The 5,962-nt window shown below is 30.7% G+C and overlaps 1 pseudogene; it reads left to right on the top strand.

The window, feature by feature from the left end:
- Positions 1-2,524: 2,524 nt before the first annotated feature.
- On the top strand, positions 2,525-5,451 carry LOC130934227 (microtubule-associated protein 70-5-like; annotated as a pseudogene).
- Positions 5,452-5,962: the final 511 nt, after the last annotated feature.

Raw genomic sequence — 5,962 nt, forward strand, 5'->3', positions numbered from 1 at the left:
GTACCATTCAATTTCACCATTTCAATGCAAAATGCCAAATGAATGACTTAAATTATGTAAAATTCAAACATTCAAGCATTTGAATTCTAGCATGTCAACAAAGCATAATGCATCTCTTGTAGTCAAAATGAGAAACAACATGAACAAATATCACCAAACAATATGCATCATTCTTAATCAATTGTCTAATTAAATCACATGATAACTACAACATGTAATTTAAGAAAATAATTATAAAAACAATTTCACAAACAGTTAGCATGCACAAATATCAACTTTCCAACATTAAATCAACCAAGCAACTTTCCAACATTAAATCAACCAAGCAGTAGTTTACAATTTAAATTCGAATTAAGGTCTTTTAAAATAAATGATAATAAGTATAATCCAACCATTTTAGCAGCAAATTTTTTTAACATAGTCAACCTTAACTCACTGAATAGACACAGTCAATTAATTAAGCAAACAATTTAAGTAGTACATTCATCAGAAACAAAAATTTCAATTTTTAATACTAATTACTTTGACAATACTATCTTAACAACGTAATATCCACGAACAAAAAATTAACGCTAACTAAATTAAACTAACTAAAATCAATATAAAATTAATACTAACTAAAATAAAAATAAAAAAAATTTGATTAATAACCTGAAACAATGAACACTGACCAAATGAAAGAAGAAAAGGATTACAATGGCACTATATTTTGTTGACAAAGTCAAAGACGGCAAAGAATAGTACTGGGAGTGTCGAAGCCCACCGGAATTGAGAAGAACCGACACTATCCAGTTTGCCAAAAACCAAACCGAAAACCAGGGCTGAGTTAGGGCTACAAGAAGAGGGGAAGAGGGAGAAGAAGACAGCCGCGGCGGCTGCTTAAGGTTGCCGGTGGCGAAGATGGAATAGGAGAGAGAGAGCGCGCGCGCTTCGCAGCTCTATTCGGTGAGGGTGTGGTTCGAAGGAGATGGTGGTGCGACTAGGGTGAGGCCGAACGGAGAAGAAGAGGAAGAAGAAAAGGTTGGTGGCCGCGGCTTGAACGACGGCGGTGGGAGACTCGACGGAGACGATAGTGGTGGTGATGGTGGCGCTCGATTGAGAGAGAGGGACAGCGAGAAAGGGAAAGGGAAGGTAGGCTCGAGGAGAGAAGAGGAAAGAAGAATAAAAAGGAGAAGAAGGGGTTGGTCGGTGGTGGTTCTGTGAAGGCCGGAGGTTGGGTTGATAGTGATGGAGGGACGACGAGGTTGCTGGTTGAGAGAGAAGGCGGGCTGCGCGAAGAAGAGGGAAAGAAGAGGCTGCGCTTTAGGTTAGGGTTTTCTTCAGATTTTGGGCAGGAGTTCGAGCACGCGAGAGCGGTGTCTATGTGTATTTATGTTTTGAGTAAATATCTAAATCAATTACCAAAAATTTTAAAAGATATATTTTAGTCCTAACAAAAATTAATACATAGATTTATCCCTAAAGTTTTATTCTGACAAATAAATTAGTCTAAATTTATTTTTTGGCAGAATAATTATTTAGATCGATTTCCAAAAATTTTAAAAATGGATATTTTAATTTTTAAAAAGTTTAATATATAGATAAATTTCTAACGTTTTTTTTTTCATCAGACATAACAGTCTTCCATTTAAAAAAATAAAATAAAATTATTATTATTATTATTAATTGCACAATAATATTGTACCATAATTTTTTTATATTTTTGGAACAAAAATAATAATAAATTTATTCATTTGATTCTTATGTATATATTTCTATTATAAAAATATATATATATATATATATATATATATATATATATATATATATATATATATATAGTCGCTCAATAATAATAATAATAATAATAATAATAATAATAATAATAATAATAATATTCAATAAAATTATTGGAGATTATTCTATGAAAATTTTTAGATTAAAATTATTTGATATTTTTGTATTTAATATAATCAAAAAATGTCCTACTTTAAAAATTATATTTGTATTAAAAGAAAATATTTTAATTTGAATTTTAAAGTATCATTATTCACTTTACTTGTTTCTAGTAAAAAGAGTGTATTAATATGCTAGTGTCATTGTCTACATGCACTAAGTTAATAATGATGTTTTGAAATCAAAATTAAAATATTTTCTTTTAACACAAACATGTTTTTTAAAATAGGACATCTTTTGATTATAATAAATACAAAAATATCAAATAATTTTCTCTTTAAATTTTTTGTAGAATAATCCCTAATAATCTTATTGAATATTATTATTATTATTATTGAGTATATATATATATATATATATATATATATATATATATATATATATATATATATATATACTTTCTTTTATATTAGAAATATATACATAAGAATCTAATAAATAAATTTATTATTATTTTTGTTCAAAAAATACAAAAAAATTGTGGTATTGTACAATTAATAATAATAATATTTTTTTTATGGAGGACTTTCATATCTAACAAAAAAAAATGTTAAGAATTGATTTGTATATTAATTTTTTTAAGACTAAAATGTCCATTTTTAAAATTTTGGGGACTGATTTGGATAGTTACTCTGTCGGAAAATGAACTGGGACTGATTTGTCTGCTGAAATAAAACTTTAGAGATTAATCTGTATATTAATTTTTTTTAAAATTAAAATGTCTACTTTTAAAATTCTTAGGGACTGATTTAGGTAATTACTCTTATGTTTTATAGCTTATTTGGGTGAGTTTTTTATTTGGGTAATTACTCTTATGTTTTAGAGCTTATTTGGGTGAGGTTTTTAAAAAAATATATATTTTGAGTTTTTTTTTTTAAAGATCTTATGAAAAAGTAAAAATAATTATATATTTGAATATCTCATACAAGAAGATTTTTTATCTATCAATTATGTTTGGGTATAATAATATAAAAGTATTTTTTGTTTATTTATTACATGAAAAATATCTTTTTTTAAGAAAAAACGGTCTTTTAAAAAAAATGTAAATTACAGCTTCTCAAAAAATATTTTTTTTCTAATATTTTTATTTTTACTGCTAAAAATTTGTTAAACACTCTAAAAAATAAAAAAAATCACTGAAAAAATATCTTTTTTTATTAAGATAATAACGTCCAAACAAGCACTTAATCTCTGTATTTCAGTTACATTATAATTACAAAACATATATAAGAGCTTCTCAAAACTAACTATTTCCTTTGGATTCTGTCAGTTGAGAAATGAAGTTGATAAACTTGAGGATAGGTTTGGAGTTACAGAGGATCATCTCAAACAGAAGGTGCTGTATAATCTGGTCTTGTTATTTCATGGAATTTGAAATCAATGTTTAGTATATCTAAATGCATGTTTTTAAATCTATTGCCCTGCAAAATCAGAAAATCAAGAAACTGACAGATGAAAAGAAATGTGCATTGGCTGCACAATATGCGGAAGAAGCAACTTTTAGAAAGGTACATGCAAATCAAAAGGATGATGATTCTCTTCCAATTGACAGCATCATTGCTCCATTTGAAGCTGAGATTAAAATATACCAGAATGAGGTAACATGCTTTTGGCTTTATAGATTACAGCACTACAGGAAGATAAGAAAGCTAGGAAGCTTTGTAACGACTCACAAAGTCGAAAGAGTCAACACTGCAAGAAGCAGAAAGAATTTTGCGAACTGCACTAGAGAGGGCTCTAATTGTTGAGGAAGTTCAAAATCAGAACATGGATTTGAAGAGACAGAATGAGATTTGTCAGGCAAGAATCTCTATCCTTTCTCACGTTTTTTCTTTCTGTTGTGAACTATGATGCAGCTAACTAACAGCTGCCATAAACAGGAGGAAAACAAAGTCCTAGAAAAAACACACCGCCAAAAGATTTTGGAAGTTGAAAAGCTTAGCCCAACCATTCAAGAATTCGAGGAAACTATCTTGGCAAGCGGAGCCACTGTTAACGCCATTCATGATTACCAAAGACGGATTTCTGAGCTGCTAGTAGGCGTAACTTGAACTCATTTTCTCATATAATATTTGACTGGTTAGTATGTGTGGTAACTTGGAGTTGCACCATCATGCAGGAGGAGAAGAAAACATTGGAGAGGGAGCTAGCAAGGGCAAAAGTTTCAGCCAATAGAATTGCAAACATTGTAGCTAATGAGTGGAAGGATGAAAATGATAAGGTCATCCCTGTCAAGTAATGGCTTGAAGAGAGGAGGATTATGCAGGTACATATATGGTTACAATCAAGAAAGGCTAATAGTATTGCTATAACAATGTCTATATAATTTAGCAAGGAATTTTTGTGTTTAATATGTAGGCAGAGATTCAAAGGTTGAAAAACAAGCTAGCTATATCAGAGAGAAAATCAAAGGTAGAATCACAGTTGAAGGTATTTTTCTTAGTTTTAGTGCATGTGAGCATCCATAACAAATCTTTACATATGTGGTTGTTTCTTTCAGGATAAACTGAAGCTGAGGCTGAAGTCACTAGAAGAGGGCTTAAAGCAATTCTCAAATAACGCAACTAGTTCGAATGCGTTTTCTCAGTCTCCAAAAGAAGAAAAGTCCATTTTAGGTTTCCTAACTACCAGTAGTGGACTGAGAAAGAGATCCACATCACAACCTAGGGGATCTGCCGTTAGAAGCTCTTTGTTTCAGCAGCCAAATATGAAAAACATGATCACAGACAATGTTGCTGTGATGTTAAAACAGGAGAGCCCTGCAAGAAAGAGACATAGTGCTGCTGAAAATGTGTTGAAGAAAGGGATATGGGCATCGTGAAGCAAAGTTGTTGATGGTGGTGAAAAGAAGAATGAGAGACATGTGAACACGGACATTAAGTTGAACAGGTTTAGTAATGAAAACGAAGCAGCGGAAATTAGAAACATTGCTGTGGTGGATGAAGATTCCAAAAGCAACATTGCAAATAATTTTGGCAATGAAGAAGTGGGCTCAGGTTTTCTGTATGATAAGCTTCAAAAAGAAGTCATCAATCTGAGGAAGTTTTGTGAAGTTAAAGACAGTAATTTGCAAGCTAAAGATGAAGAAATTAAGGTAATGGTGATAGCCATTAATTAATGTCTTGTTACAGATTGAACTAAAGATTTAAGATGTTGTTTATTGCAGATGCTAGCAAAGTAAGTTGATGCACTGACAAAAGCAATGAAAGTAGAATGGAAGAAAATGAAGAGAGAAGGGGGCTTCATCAACAAAGTCGGATAATAACAAGAAAACCAGAAGTACAAGCACCTCTAAAAGGTTCAGTAACTTAACAAAAATTTTTCTGTTTGTTCTGTTTGTCAAAGACTACACTATGACATTGTTATTAAATTGCTGCAGGGTGAGGAAAGATTATTGATGATTCTTTACTTGGAGATAGTTCGAAGCAATTTATTTATCGTTGACAGTTTGTGATTTTTCCTTGTAAAATGTAAATACAAAACAGAGAGAAAATAAAAGAAAAAAAATGGTGAGGCAGTTTTATGAAATAAACTTTCATTGACGAAAGCTTAGTATTGGAATTTGATTATGTATATACTGACGTGTTCTTGTTCAACATATAGATACATATATATGATATGGTCTGTGATTGTGACTTGTGAGTTAGCCAAAGTTTGTCCATAATTTCAAGAGCATAAAAATGCTATTATCTTAGAGTAACTTTTCCAAATAACAGGAAATAATAGTTTTTCTCCTGACATGAAAGCTTAATATTGCAATCATCCTATAATTCAATGTTTGGCAAGACTGCAAGAGTCACACCCAAAAAATATGACAAAATTGACAGATTCCTATGTGACTTCCCTAAAAGAAATTATCCAGCCACCACAATGGATAATTGACACCAGAATAGGGTCTTCATTACTCTAGTACATCACCAAACTTCACAACGATTATTTTTACTTCCGATCTAGTAACATTTAATTGACGAAATTAACTCAATAAACCATTGTATGCAACAATGCTAATAAATTTTGTAAAATAAAT

The sequence above is a fragment of the Arachis stenosperma genome, chromosome 1 (assembly GCF_014773155.1).
Source record: "Arachis stenosperma cultivar V10309 chromosome 1, arast.V10309.gnm1.PFL2, whole genome shotgun sequence".
Classification (NCBI taxonomy): Eukaryota; Viridiplantae; Streptophyta; class Magnoliopsida; order Fabales; family Fabaceae; genus Arachis; species Arachis stenosperma.